Source organism: Chenopodium album, chromosome 10 (assembly GCF_948465745.1).
Source record: "Chenopodium album chromosome 10, dcCheAlbu1.1, whole genome shotgun sequence".
NCBI classification, from domain to species: domain Eukaryota; kingdom Viridiplantae; phylum Streptophyta; class Magnoliopsida; order Caryophyllales; family Amaranthaceae; genus Chenopodium; species Chenopodium album.
In genome coordinates this window covers 35,705,588-35,722,363 of record NC_137843.1, presented here as the reverse complement: position 1 = coordinate 35,722,363, position 16,776 = coordinate 35,705,588, and positions in this window count along the sequence as shown.

Genomic DNA, 16,776 nt, shown 5'->3' with positions numbered 1-16,776 from the left:
AAAAGATTGTAATATCACAATCACTCATGATATTCCACTGATTTAAAGTAGATACTCTAAAGACATAGAGATAACAAAACAAATTTGTAAGCAAACACCATCAAATTAAAACCCGTCTTTAGCACAATTAATCACTTTCAGGCTTTGCATTAAACAATAGAAAACTCTAACATTAATTTGCATGTTCAGGCTTTGCTCAAAGAAGAAAGAAAGACATATGGCATTCCATTGTGCATATCTAATCACTTGAAACATAGTGCTTACAAACATATATATATGCTCAAAGACAAATTATCCATATAAAGGATCAATCAGGCTCAGGATAAAATTACTCCAAGACTCGCATAAAAAGTCATGAACTAAAATGCAATTACCAAGCAAAAACTGAGCCTAGACTTTGAGTCCAACACTAATTCTTTATTACTTCCCCCACATTGGACAACAAAGTCCGATTCAAATCAAAGCCCTTAGCAGTACGCCTAAAACCTACATTCTCAATGAATGAAACTCCCTCCAAAATTCACATGGGGTCTTTAATGATGACATAAACTCCTTATATAGAAATTATATAAGTTCAAAAACTTATAACCCCCACATGAAAACATAAGGTCCAAATCCAAAAAAAAAAAAAATCACAACTATGTCATAGAACCTGGGTGTAATAACATGAGTAAAAATAGATTTTTGAAACATTGAATTAATTAAAGATAATAATTCAACAACACTTCAAAATATTAATTCTCATGCCAACATATGAAATTTAGGGCGTTTACAAATTACTCATGCTTTATCCATAAAGAATTATAACACAATAAAGAGTTATAGGCGGTAACACTAAACCATCATAAAAATTGGAAAAAATTGTAGTCTAATTCCCAAAATATACTTTACTTGAAAATTCTCCAAAGAGAAAGTCATATAATACCCTTACAGAAAAATTATCATACAATTTCCCTTCACAAAACTCAACTAGTTTGAGAATTATAAATTTTACACATGTTAATGAAATACCGAAAATAAGGTAATGAATAAATGAGAACAAAGCTTCTCAATACGAGTATTGCATATCATGGGTTCAATCAATTGACATAATACATCTCAACTCCATACTCAACACATACATGAATCATGATAAAAGTACTTGGAGTACATACATGCACCTCAAAAACATGTTAAAAAACATTGCTCAAAGCATCCTACTGAATAACAAGTTAATCCACAAAATGTAGAACCAACAAATTAAAGGTAACTGATTTTATGCAATATAATGTCATGCTCATAAAATATCGACATTATAACTTTTACTTTCTATTAATCATTCAACAAATATTTAATTGACAATTCAACATTCAACATTCAACATACTTTGTCAACAACCACAAAAGCATATTTCGCCAAGATGATTACTAGGAATTAATCCAAATGATAAACATAATATCATGAGACTTGGTTTAGAATGAACCTCCCTTGAATTAAATCAAGTAACATGTGTGAGACCTCTATGAGATGTCCTCAAGATGTCATCATAACTCACTAATTTGAGCAGCTAGTGAGAATCCAACCGTTGAAAAATAAGCCTCATGTGTCCCAAACATGCTCCTAAAATTTCAGCCCAAACCGACCAAGGATGACCTTTGATCGGGGGTCATCTTTGGGACTGCTCCCGGAAATCCGCGAATAACGAACAAGTCCTAAAGTCTCAAAAATAATTACAAAGGCATTAGAAAATATCAACTTTAACTACAAAGAAGATATTTCTTCGTAAATGGACTAAACCAATATGCAAATCAAAGTTTAGGATACACACGATAACTATATGTAAACAAAATCAATCCAATTATGAGATACGATATATGATAACATTAAGCCCAATACAAAAATAAAGAATCTAAAATATTGTTAAACTCAATCAATTTGAGCGTATAAATTAGCAAGTTAATGATAACAATATTTTCCGTTAGGCAATATATATATCATTTTAAAAGACTAACTCATGCATCCGAAAATCGAAAAATATCAAGCGCGGCATGACAATTCTCACTTATTATTATTAGGTAAAAGCACATACCGAAACAATAATAAATACAAGTTTAGAGGTTATAAAATCCTAAAGGAATAATTGGGATAAATAATCCCCAAACCAAGCAACAAAAGAACAACAACAGCCAGAATCTAGAAGTCTGCATCTTCGAAAATTGGGTTTGTTGTACAAGCTAACAATACTTGGCTGTAACTCCCAGATATTTGTGACAAAAGAACTAACAAAAAGCAAGCAACAAAGTGATGAAAATAATAATAACAATGACGGTACTGCAATGGTATTATTGGTATTACCCAAGAAAAGTCCCAGCAACAAAGAACCATCAAAAGAAATATTGAGAATGACTTAATCTCAAACTATTCTGAATTCTTTACAAGATTACAAACCTTGCTCCTCACCATAATAGAAAACAATTAAATTAATGAAATTATCATCATTAGTCTAACAACATATGCAATAACATGAAATTGCTCCAAAATAAAACGTATCTTAATTAATACGCCAACTTTCACCATTCTTTAAATTAAGAGAATCTAATTCGACATATTAAGATCAAACATTTGAAAACAATAATCGTCTTTTAGATTGTTATTATATAAGCAAATTAAACGGAAAATACTTATCTCAATGTTGTGTAGACCAATTTACAATTGCCGCGTCGTGGTAAACCACTGACCTAAAAGACGATTCCGCGCTACCCCGGTGCAGTAGACATCAAGCGGTCGCCCTCCAGGATAAGCACGGCGCCGGAATTTGTGTGCACTCACAAACCCGACTGGAATTCAGAATACTTGCCCAAAAACCGAAGGGATATATTTTAAGAGAAGGTAAGAAGTTAAATATGGATGATTTTGTTGTCATATCTTTCGGAGGTGAAATAAGGTTGATTTATAAGCAATGGAGGGAGTAAAAACAACCAGCAATTAAGGGGAAAATGGTCATCAATCAAGTGGTGTAACATCCACCCATTAATCCCCAATAAGAGCTAGCTTTAATCAACATTAAAAGGGTAACGACTAGTTTTAAGTAACAACTAATCAATCAGCAATAATGCCCATTAAATTAGCAATAAGAGGAAGCTAAAATTAAGGGATTTTTATAGCCATTAAATCCCAACAGTCAAAAGAATAAACACCGTAACTTTCTTGATTTTACTTCAAGAACTTCCAACAGTGTGTTGTGGTTGTGCAAAGGTGTGGTGTAGGATTAGGAATAGAGTGGTGTAGGTTAGAGGCAGCAGCAAAGGGGCGAGAGTCAGCAGCTTGTAAATGATGTTTAACTCGATTCGAGATTCTGAACTTGAACCAAACTTGAAACTTGATTTTGAGCAGGCAGTACCTTGTAATAAAATTTTGAGCTCGATCCTTCTGCAAATTGTGCAGGCGGTGCCTTGTAATATAAGTTTGAGCCTTGTCCGCCTGCACATTGTGCAGGCGGTGCTCTGTAATAAAATCTTGAGCTTGGTCCGTCTGCACATTGTGCAGGTGGTGCTCTAGAAAAAGAAAAAGGTTGGGAAAGAAGGCAGATTTTTCATTAATAAATGAGTAAAAACTTTACAAAATTTCAGAAGTAGTACTTTTTCAAGTTATCTACATTCCAAGTTTTGGGTAGCTACCTGCCGTTTGGTTTCTCTAGACGGTAGGTGCCGCCTCTTACTTCTTCAGAGATTCAGTAGGGGCCTTCCCATTTTGGTATTAGCTTCCCTTGCTCATTCGCCCGACCGACTGCCTCCATTTTCCGTAGCACAAAGTCCCCATCCTTTCGGGGTCACTTGTGTACTCTCTTATTGTAGGCCCTACACATTCTCAAAAGGTAGATCTCGTGGCGCAAGGCGGCATAGCCCCTGCGATTTGGAAGCGAGTCCAATGCAAGCCGCATGGCCTCGTAATTTGTCTCTTCATCATACAACATGATTCGAAGAGTCGACTCATAGTGTTCGATGGGCAAGATAGCCTCTACACCGTACACCATGAGAAATGGGGTCTCTCCAGTCGCCCTTTTCGCTGTTGTTCTGATGGCCCACAGGACGTGTTGTAATTCATCCGCCCATAGGCCGCCGGCTCTTTCAATCTTCTTTTTTATGCCGTCTGACATTAACTTGTTGAAGGCTTCAACTTGGCCGTTTGCTTGGGGTCGGCCGACTGATGCAAAATAACTTGAGACCCCTTGATCTCCAAACCAAGTCTTGAGCTGAGGCGTCTAAAACTAAGGTCCATTGTCAAAAACCATTGACATAGTCACCCCAAACCGGGTGATGACATTCTTCCAGATGAAGGAGATGACGTCCTTTGTCTTGATGTTTTTGATCGCCTCCGCCTCTACCCATTTGGTGAAATAATCTAAGGCAACAAAGATATACCGCTGTCCACCTAATGCAGAAGTATATGGCCCTAAGAAGTCCATGCCCCACTTGGCGAATGGAATTGGGCTATGGATGGTCGTCAGATCGGTGGCCGGACGGTGTATAAGCTTTCCAAATTTTTGGCGTTTATCGCACTTTTTCACCAAGGTCATATACTCAAATTGAATTCTTCAAGTGTCCCGGCCTCAACTTTGACCACCTGCAAGTATTTAATCATAGTCGGATGGGCGACTTCATAGTCACCATGGTATTGGCTCACGACCAACTGGGAGTCAGAGCAGGCGTCAATCTTAGTTGCCCCTATCGCCTTTCACATGCGGATTCCGGCTAGCAAGGCTTCATATTCTGCCTCATTATTTGAAGGTTGGAACTTGAACCGCAGTGTATGCTCGTACCTATCCCCCTCAAGGGAGTGATATATAACACCTGCACCACTGCAGTTCATAGTGGAGCTCCCGTCCACGTACACTTTCCAAACCTGATCAGTGTTATTCGACGCAGTCGGCCTTGTCATTTTGACAATAAAGTCGGTGAATGCCTGCCCCTTTATTGCCTTCCTTGGTTCATAAGTGATTTCTAGACCTTGTAATTCGATAGACCACTTAAGCATTCGACCTGATGATTCCAGGGTTGTCATTAGCCGCTTGATCGGTTAGTCAGTGTAGACCACTATCGGATGTGCCAAGAAGTAAGGTTTTAACTTCTTAACATCCATGTAAACAGCGAGGCCAAATTTTTCAACCATGGGGTACCGAATCTCTACGTTCTTGAGAACGTGGCTAATGAAATAGACCAGGAGCTGGGTGCCATCTCTTTCAGCAAGGAGAACGCTACTGAGGGTGACAAGCAGAGCGTCTCTTTGGGTAGAGGGCCGACCAGACTTGGCAAAGAGTGCAAATGTTCTTTTAATTTTTGAAAGTCCGCCTCAGCTTCATCCCCCCATTCAAACATAGTCTTCTTCCTGATCACTTAGAAGAAATAAAGGCACTTGTCACCTTACCGGCTGAGGAATCTCCCTAGGGCAGCCAGACAACATGTTAACTTTTGTACTTCTTTGACAGTGCGGGGCGACTGCATGTCAATGACCGCCTGTATTTTTTCAGGGTCGACCTCTATCCCCCTTTGGTCAATCAAGAATCCGAGAAACTTCCCAGACTCAACACCAAAGACACACTTCTTAGGATTGAGCATGACCTTGTGCCGCCTGAGTGTGGCGAATATTTCTCAGAGGTCAGCGAGGTGATCCACCTGTTGCTTGGATTTGAATATCATGTCATCGATGTATGCCACTACATTCCTCCCAATCTGATTAATGAAGACCATATTAATCATTCGCTGGAAAGTAGCAGGCGCATCGTTCAAGCCAAACGGCATCACGGTGTAACAGAATAACCCTTGATCAGTGACGAATGCCGTCTTTTCTTGATCCCTTATCCACAGGGGAATCTAATGGAAGCCTGAGTAGGCGTCCATAAAGCTTATTAGGGCATGTCCGGCTGTAGAGTAGACTAGACTGTCGATCTTTGGAAGTGGATAATTATCCTTCGAACATGCTGTGTTCAAATCAGTGTAGTCAACACACATGCGTCAGGTACCATTCGTCTTCTTCACGAGCACACACATTCGCAACCCAGTCAGGGAAGTTACATGGCCGAATGAACCCAGCGTCTAACAGCTTTTTGACTTCGGCGACTGCCGCTTGACTTCTCTCCTCGCCGTGATTTCTTTTCTTTTGCCGGACAAGCTTCTTTTTTGGATCCACGGCGAGTTTGTGGACAGCGAGATCTGGGCTGATGCCTGGCATCTCTTCCACTTCAAAGGCAAAAATGTCTTTGAATTCTATTAGTAGATGGTGTAAGTCTGCACCCATCTTTGCAAAAGAAACCGTCCCCACCTTAACAGTTCGCTCTAGACAACTGTCGTCTAGAGTAATAACAATGTACTCACCACCCGGCTGGGGACGGAAGTCATCTGACTGTTCCCCGGTCAATGATTGCTATTGCTTTTCATTTTTGACCACCACCAGCTAATTACTCTTCCTTTTCTTTGAGGCTGGTGGGGCCGAATGGTCATCCTTGATATCATCAAGGTCTATTGGCTCCTTCCCCCGTCCGACTGCAACAACCGCAGGCTTGACGTCCGAGATGATGATCCCCATTGAAGGAGCCAACAGTGCCATCATCCCTCTCATATTTAATCAGTGCAAGAGAAGGGATGATGACGGCCTTACACTCGTTCAGAGTAGGTCAGCCGAGAATGAGATTGTAGGCGGTTAGCTCTTCGACCACCAGAAATCGGATGGTCATGTGCCGACCGTTACCCTTTTCTCCCAGCCGGACCGGGAGATCTATCTGTCTGACTGGGTGCACTACTTCTCCCCCAAATCCGACAAGCGGATGGGAGACATCATGCATGCTATCCGGCTTATACTTGAGATTGGATAGCGATTTATGGCTAATGATGTCGGAGGAGCTACCTTTGTCAATTAGAATGCAGCCAAATTTTTGATTGGCTACTTTGCATTCTATGACCACAGGGTCATCATGCGGCCCGCATAATTTTTCCCCGGTCTTTCTCTGTGATGACAACTTCAGGGAAGGCGGGTGTGCCAGTCACCTGTCCCTCTTCAACAGAATGGATCATCTTTTTCAGATGATTACTTGGTGCCCCACATTGTCGGGCCACCTCCGGCGAACCCACCTGCTATTGTGTAGACCGGCTCCTCATCGGTTTCGGAACTACTAGTAGGCTGGGGAGTCTTCTTGGAGGACTGCCCCGGATTCTCTTTTGAGGTCACTTTGGACTTCACATAGGATTTCAGCACTCCTTTGTCGGCCAGGCGGTCAAGCGTTCGCTTGAGGCTGAAATAGTCATTGGTGTCATGACCGACGTCTTCATGGTAATGGTAATGTTTGTTTTTGTTCCGATTCTAATCAGAACCTTTCATAAGAGGATCCTTTATCTCTATGAGGATGGAGTAGCTGTCCTTGTGGAACTTGTACCTTGGAACATACGGTTTTCACTCTTTTTTCTTCTTCTAGGCCGGCTGATCGGAGTTATCTCTTTTTTCTTCTTACTCTCTTTGGGTTTTTGAGCCGGCTGAGTAGGTCGACTCTCCTTCTGCCTGTCAGACTTCTTAGAGTCCGACTGCTTATTTGAGGAGCAGAGTTCGGTCGCCTGTATATAGGCTTCCGCCTCCATCAGTGCTTCTTGGAGGGTGAAGATTTTCTTGCAGACAAGGTCGAGCTTGAAAGTCGACCTATCTTTCAGAACTTTGAAGAAGTTTGTATAGACTGCCTTGTCAGACAGGCCTTGAATCTGGATTCTCACCAGATTGAACCACCTGACGAAGGAGCGCAACCCTTCTCTATCTCCCTGCTGCACATTGCTCAGGTCGAGACTTATTTTCTTTACAGGGATGTTCATAGAGAAGTTGGAAGCAAATAAGAAAGCAAGCATCTTGAAGCTGTTAATGCATCCAGCCGGCAGGTTGCCGAACTACTATTGGGCTATGCCTTTCAGGGCAGCTGGGAAGCAGCGACACCATGAGGCATCATCGAACACCTGTAGGTACATGAGGTCGGTGTATGCCAAAAGGTGATCTTCTGGGTTAGAAGTACCATCATAGGTCCTTACCAACAAATTTTAAACCTTGGCCGGCTGTTCGGCCTCGGCTATCTCCCTGGAGAACGCAGAGGGTTGTTCTCCAAGGTTTTATAGCCGAATCTGCTAGTCCATAGGCTGGTAATGGTATGCCACCTGTCCTCCGAAGAAGGCAGGCTGGATGTAACGCAAAGCAGGCGGCTTGTATAATGGCTGGGCTATATATTGTGCCGAGTTGATTACATGGGGACCCGTATTGACGGAGGGGACGCCTGACGGAGTCCCATGTGCAGATTATTAATTCCTCACTGAGGTATTCTTGAAGCTATCTGGAGAAGTCGACGTGGATGCCGACTCAGACAACCGCTGGTTCTTCTTTTGCTCAATGTACTGTCGGGCATCAGAGAAGGTCTTTCTGCTGCCGTCCGGCTGCACATGTCGGATGACCTTTCTTTTTGTCGTTTCTGGGAAACGGAATTTAGGGAGTTCAATTTGGGGCCAAGCTTTCTCCTTTGTAGCAAGGTGAAGAGTAGGCTGTTGGTCCCTGACCAATTTTTCTTTCTCAGCCTAAGCTGGTTTTTTGGGCCGACTGTTCTTTCCTAGGAGAAGTCGTCCTATTGGTGATTAATTCCTTGATTTCACCCTTGAAACTTGTCATGACTGTCGTGAGCTCATCTTGGGTGACTGGGACTAATCCTGCCACCTAAGTAGGATCAGTCGGTTGCCCAGGGGGCTTGCTTGTACCCGGCTGGTAAATGTTCCGCTCCACTCTCCTTGTGACGGATGTGCTTAGAGATGAATGACCCATCATGGGCCACATAGGTTTCGACGTCATAGTCTTCACCACATTCATGGTCTGAATGGACCTCTCCATCAACCAGAGGCCAGTTCGTCTCTGGAGGCAATACAGGTTCTTGTGAAGCCATCTTTGAGGTACTCTCCCCACAGACGGCGCCAAGTGTTTCGGGTGTTTTTGTGTCCCTTGGGAGAGTTACAACTCGAAGACTGGATCTAACAAAGCCGCTTGTACCTGCAAAAGAACGGAGCTCCGGATATTCGGAGGTCCGCCTTCGAAGATTAAGTTAGTACGAATTCGGAGTAAAACGTGCGAAAAGTAACTATCTTCTCAGATTCCGAGATCAGTTATTCTCTGTTTTCGAGAGCAATAAATGATGTAATGATTAAGACGTGCCCCAATAAATGGGGGGAATCTCCCTATTTATAGGGTCCTAGAAAGGTGTGCCCTGTCCTAGGGTTTGGTGACCTAGGATTTAGGGCAGCGCCGTTTTGGGTTCCCTGGGATTTGGGCCTTGAAGACCGTCACTTCCAGGGGCTATATCTGCGTGACACGTGTCATCATCTTGTAGTCCATTTGGATGCCTTTTTTGTTACACGTGTCGCATTCTCGTTGTGCCACTTGGCGGGGTATAAATACCCAAATCGAGGCATAACCTCAAACGAGTCCAAATACTCATGGATAGAAGAATCACAATCATGCACTAGAGACTAATCAAGATGGGAAGGAGGGTTAGGGTTTTTGAAATCAACACTCTCTTCACTCTCAACTCCTTCACCTTCACTCAAATGCTCACTAATAGGACCCTCACACTCTCTTGGTTGCTCAAAATCATCATCATCATCCTCAACACACACATTGGATTTAGAATTTTCACAAACAAGCATCAAAGATGACAATTGAGTTTTTAGCTCCCCAGCTCTCCTTCTTTCTTCCTTCACTAGTGGAAAAAATCTTATTTGTAACAAGCTATTCGTAACAGGCATATGAATTCCTGTTACAATTACATCATTTGTAACGAGTAAATTCAATGTCCGTTACAAAAAAGTTGTGACTTTTGCAGGAAAAGAGATATTTGTAATGGACAGATTGGTGCCCGTTACGAATAATTTGTTATTCGTAACGGGCGTTATTCTGCCCGTTATGAATAACCGACTAATCGTAACCAACAAGTCTTGCCCGTTACAAATAGAAAATTCAACAAAATTTTGACCTAGTTATTTGTAACCAACAAGGAGTGTCCGTTACGAATAAGGATTCAAAGTAAACCCTAAAGTTTTAATTTTCCCTTTCTCACTCTCTTTCTCTCAAAATATTTCCCCTTTGTCTCTCCAATATTAAACCAGCTACCGCGTCGTCCTCACCTCCCTCAACTCCATTGAAGCAGCTCCAAGCTCAGTTCGGTCTTTTCGGGTTGCCTATTTCTCTCCTACTTTTAATTTGCTCCTTTCATCCTTACTCTTCTCCTAAGCATCCTCCATTGAAGCGCACTTTGAGTTCTCCATTAAAGCGCACTCTGAGTTCTCCATATAAGCGCACTCTAAGTTCTCCATTAAAGCGCACTCTAAGTTCTCGGTCTTCTCTAAACTCCGGTGGTCCCTCTAGTCGCGACTCCCTCTCTCACTCCCAAGCTCTCTCCATTGAAGCAGCTGAACCTCTCAAGTTCTCGGTCCTGTAAGCTCGGTCCTGCTCAAGAAATTCCCATCAATAGCTTCCTGTATGCTCAATTTAATGCTATCCTTCTCTCTCCTCCCCCAATTTCGTAACCCTTGTTTCAATTTGCTTAATTGCAATTACTTAGTTATAGGTTTTTTTTTTGCCCAAATTAATTGATTGATTTTACATGTTTAATTTGATTATTTGATTTTGCTGGGAAATCAAAATTAGTAATTAAAATTAAACATTTAATAGTCTTATAATTTTGTTGTTAAATTTGTTGATTGATTGATTGATTGTAATAATTTTGATTATGAAGAATGTGATTGATTTAATGTCGTTTTTTAGTAGTGAATAATTTTTGGAAAATGTGGAAAGTAATTTGTCTTGTTGATGTAAAATTTCGAGTGGAATACATGTATTACTTGTGAGTTGCCTTAAACTTGTACCAATCTTCGTATAATAGTGCGCTAGAATGGCATATGTGTATGAGGGCAAGGATATTCAATGGCTACAATGGAAGGTGATTAGCTCTTTGGCTTTGATCACCATTATATAATTATAGCTTAATTAATTTTGTAGCCTTTGTCATCTACCTTGCCATGACTTTTTTTTTTTTTAAAACCTATTGATCCTGGTACTTAATTTGCTACAAGAGAAACTTTAAATTTAGTTGTTTGCATTTTTCAAATATTTTTTGAGCAGGATACTGCATTCCTTTTGACAGGAAGAGATCGACTTGAACTCCGTGTTCTCCTGCCACCCTGTATTATATCATTTGAACAACAGTATGCCCGTTTCAGTAAGTCCCATTCTTCTTTTAACTATGCCTACTATATCTTGAGGTTTTTTATTTAATAACTTTTTCGTTGCAATCTCTGTTTGTACATCTAGAATGTGGTTGAAAAATGAAAATTCCACTAGTGGTGTACAATATGATTTTATCAAAATTACATAGAATTGTGAGTTGAATCAACCACACCAATTGTCTAATGTACTATCCCAGCTTTCATACCATCTGTCTTTATGTAAGGACTAGTTGATGAAGAACAACAGATGTAGCTATATTCCCTGGGGGTTTTAGGTGTAACTTGGTATAAAAATAAAATATGGACTAAGAGGATTTTTATGACCATTCTCAAGTTATTCTCTACACAAATAACTTATTTTTTATGCCTATCCTTTTGACATTAATTGATTAAATATGAAAGTGAAATATGCATGTGCTACGCATCATCTGCTATACCAAATAACCTTAATTATAAGACTACACTCTGCTCACAAATCTACAAAGGCTCACCTTATAGTTGTATATGATGTGTTTACTAAACTCCTTTCATTGGAAATGCATGGTAGTTGAGTCATAACTTTAGCTACACTATGCAATTTGACTATAAGTAAGAGTATCTTGTGTTTGTTTTTGCAGCTGGAAAGAATAGTTCGATAACATGCTTATTAGTCAAATTATAAATGAGAAACAGTTTGGCATGAAGTCTTTGCTAGTCAGAGAGGATGATATGCTATGATTGTAACAACAAAAAGCTTCTGGGAGACCCTCTCTGTAAGTAATAACCAATAGACTCTGTTCTCTATGATCTTCTTTATATAGATATCATGTTCCATGCAGTGTCTACTTTATTCTCAAGGTTCAGTGGTGTAGTGTTCTGTTGTGTTTTTGCAATGTTACACAAATTTTTTCTCAATATTATATTTTGGAATAGTGATGTATTACTTCTTTGGTAAAGTTTACAGAGTACATGACAACACATATGCAGCTAATAGTCACTTACCTAGTGAATACCTGGTAATTTTGGTCTTGTAAAATTGCCCTACTTACTGAATGATGTGTTCTATCTCTTTAATAAATATCATTGTACATTTGAAATTTTTTATTGTTTGAAATCTGTGTCAGACCACTGTTTATTATTGTATTCTAACCATTGATCTCTTTGTATGGTAGACTTAGGACTCAGACAACCTAGGCTAGAAGGGGAATAATATCTCTCAATAGTAATTAAAATTAAATATTTAAAAGCAAAATAGTATCAAAATCACATTCTTCGTAATCAAAATTAGTCTTTTAGGCAATTTTAAAGCCTTTTTGGCTCCATATGCTCCCAAAAGTGAGTAAATGGTCCTATTTCATTGATTTCAATTCATATAAACCAAAATATAAGTTAACTATGGATGTTATGTGTTTTATTGCTATAATTTGGACTAATACATGAAAGATGGGAAAGATAGAAGTCCGTTAGGCAATTTTAAAGCCTTTTTGGCTCTATATACTCCCAAAAGTGAGTAAATGGTCTTATTTCATTGATTTCAATTCATAGAAACCAAAATATAAGTTAATTATGGATGTTATGTGTTTTATTTCTATAATTTGGACCAATACATGAAAGATGGGAAAGATAGAAGTCCCTTAGGCAATTTTGAAGCCTTTTTGGCTTTATATGCTCCCAAAAGTGAGTAAATGGTCCTATTTCATTGATTTCAATTCATAGAAACCAAAATATAAGTTAATTATGGATGTTATGTGTTTTATTTCTATAATTTGGACCAAAACATGAAAGATGGAAAAGATAGAAATCCCTTAGGCAATTTTGAAACCCTATTGGCTTCATATGCTCCCATAAGTGAGTAAATGGTCTTATTTCATTGATTTCAATTCATAGAAACCAAAATATAAGTTAATTATGGATGTTATGTGTTTTATTTCTATATTTTCAGTTTTATTTCTATAATTTGGACCATCACATTTATTCTAATGATTGTTTTTATTATGGATTGTTTTTATTTTCTAACTTCATTCATATGTTTTTTTTAAAGGATTTTGTCCTAGGAAAGCCCCGTACAATGTTGACGAGTTGAATGTTGTTCGAGAACAGTGGGTGCAATACTTTCGAACTAAATATTTATTGAATGCATAAGTATTAGTTTAGGTGGAACAAAGTAATATTATTAGTGTTGTTGTATGTGTTGGATAAATTTATACAAGTTTTTTTTTGTAATAATTTACTACTTAAATTTTTATATTATTTCGTATTAATTTTTACGAACGTTTATTCGGTATAATTGTTTATTTACAGGAACAGGTTTATTATAACAGGTTTTAATTAATATATATTAGTTATATATAAATACATGCTGCCGAAATTTAATAAAAAAAAATTTAATTTAATGACTATTTGTAACGGGCAGGAGATTTGTCAGTTACAAATAAGCACTTATTCGTAACGGGCATTTTTGTTGCCTGTTACAAATAAGTACTTAATTATTACTATAGCCCGTTACAAATAAGTACTTAATTATTACTATAAAACCTTATTTGTAACGGGCATTTAAGGTGTCCGTTATGAATAATGGGTTATTCATAACGGGCGTTTTAGGTGCCCGTTACGAATAATGGGTTATTCGTAACGGGCGTTTTAGATGCCCGTTACGAATAAGGACTTATTTTAGTTCAAAAAAGGCCTTATTCGTAACGGGCACCTGAAACGCCCGTTAAAAATAACCCATTATTTGTAACGGACATTTGAAATGTCCGTTACGAATAAGTTATTTTTTGTAACGGACAGTGCCCATTACGAATAATAATGGCCATCCGTAACGGACGCTGCCCGTTACGGATGGGCCCTTTTTGCCCGTTATGGATGACCTTTTTTCCACTAGTGCTTAAAACGCTCATCACTCTTTTTCATCATCTTTAATTGACCTCTCATAGAATTAAGAATCGACTCCTTACTAGGCCCAAGCTCATTACTAAGCCTAATATGCCTAATTTGAGTTTCAAAAATAGCAATAAGAGATTCAATAGGTGTAGAAGATTGAGGTTCAACAAGAAAAGAAGAATTACAACCAAGATTGAAAGAATCAACATGAAAATCATGAGCATATTCATCACATTGGGGAGTGGGGGCACAATCAAGCATATGAGATTCGTTATTGAGGGAACGAAGCACATCACAAGAAGGCATGGTAAATAATGAAGAAAATTGAAACACACCATTAGCATCAACTTGAGCATGTACTTCATCATCATGAACGAAAGAGGAAGTAGAGTTGAAAACATTTGTTCTAGGTTCAGTCATGGGATCATTTGACAATTCATGGGAATTCATGCTAATATTAGAAGAATCAAGACATTGCACATCAATATTAGAATCATGATTACCCTTATTATAGACTTCCCAAGCAAACCAAACATAAAATCCCAAGCATCATCAATTGACAATGCTCTAAATTCACCATTATGCATGCATTCAAATTCATCCCTAGTATGCTCATTCAAACCAAAATAACAAATCTCACAAGCCTCCCAAAGATTACAACAATTATAATCAAGAAATCCCTCAAGTCTATTAAAATATTCACAAAAAGGCTCATTGTCATATTGAGGAAATGAGAGACATGCCATTTTTTTTTTAAACAAGCAAAACTCAAATAAAAGAAAAGTATATACAAAGACCTAGACTCAAGCAATAAAAAACACTCAAACATAGACACCATTCCTTGGCAACGACGCCATTTTGACTAGGTCATTGACTAATCCTCCTTAAATCAAACTAAATTTATAAACACTTAACAAACCTAACTACAAGTATATAGGTAAATTAAGGGTCGAACCCAAAGGAACGGTTATGTTCAAGTGCTTTCTCTAGGGTGCCTAAGGTAGGTCGAAGTCAAGGGTAAAGAGGCAACACTAACAACTAACAAACAAGAAGCCAAACATATAAAACACAAGGAGTTGAGAGTGACAATTGCACCAACTTGGGAAATATATGCTAATCAAGAGTTGTGAGGACTAATGATAAGAGCAATCAATTAGAATCAAAGAGCTATCTCCTAATCATTAAGCTAGATGTCTCTACAAATAACAAACTAAGAGAATCACAATCAAAACCAACCGATAATTGCAATTCCTAAACCAATTGGTCGTGTCATTAGCAATTACAATGCAATAGCATAATTCTCTAGGCCTAATCGAATTACACACATGACAACTTACATTAATCACTTTAATCTCAACAATCAATCAACATAATTCCCAAATTAATCACAATCAATCAATCATACAAGTTTCACCCAATTCCTAGCCAAACAACTACTCTAGAATCATCATCTATCAACAAACAACTAAAGAAATCAAGAATCAACAAAATATGAAGAACAATTACACTAATCAAGTATCAAACATCAAAATCATACAAAACAAACATGAAATTAAACCAAAAATAAAATGAGATAGAGTTAGAAATGCTCATTGATAATAGAGAAGATCATCAACACAATTGTCACCCTTGTATCATCAATCTCTCACATCACCATTGAATTCTCTCACTTTCTCTCTCTAAATCTACTCCTAAACTAACCCTAAAACTAGAGAGAGAAACTCTCAACTAAGCTAAAATTATAATCAAATTTATGTCTAAACTTTTTTTCTCCTCCTCTCTCTAGAAATGAATGAAATCTATATATAGTAAAGCTAACTAAGGAGAAGTTAGTTAGACGTCCAAAAGAGACCTCAAAAGGCGCGGACGCTACAAAATGGGTATGGAACAGGAAGAAGAGAGTGGTGCGGCCGCGCAGGTGCTTGGCGCGGCTGCTCCTCTCTCGCTCGCGCCCGCGCCATGGGAGCAGAGGAAGCTTCCTTGTGCGGCCAAGATTGAGCCTGTGAGCTCCGGATGAGCCATGATCATATAGGCAGTAACTAAGAGCTCTTTTGGTGGGTTCGACACCACTCCTTCATGCCCACACGGTATAAGGGCGCAACCATGAAGAACTTGCTCTTAGACTCCTTTGCCTTTGGGCTTCAAATGGAGAAACCGGGACATCTCTTTGGCTTGAAAACTCCGAGATGAATGCCATTGACCCTCTCGAACATCGCCAACTTCCTAGAATCAAAGAAAAACGAACAAGTAAAGAAGAAAGTGCAAAGTAAACTAGAAAAGCGAGAAAATAGGAAAACATCTAAAGAAAACGCAAAGCAAAGAAAATACAAGCAAAACTAGAGAAAAGAAAATAAAAGAGATACAAAAATCATGAAAAATCATCCTAAAAGAGGCTAAATGAGTGCCATAAATGACACTCATCAAACTCCCCCGAACAAAACTTTTGCTCGTCCTCGAGCAAAACAAAGCAAGAAGAAATAGGAGGAAAGACTTATACAAACAAAGAAAAAGAAAGAAAGAGACAAGAATATACAATAAGACTCACTTTCTTATGAATCACGGTTGTTTTTAGCTACAACAAGCCCTTTAAACCCCAAAGTCGCCAATGAGGACGAGTGAGGTCTCGTAAGGGTATCCTAATAGTTTA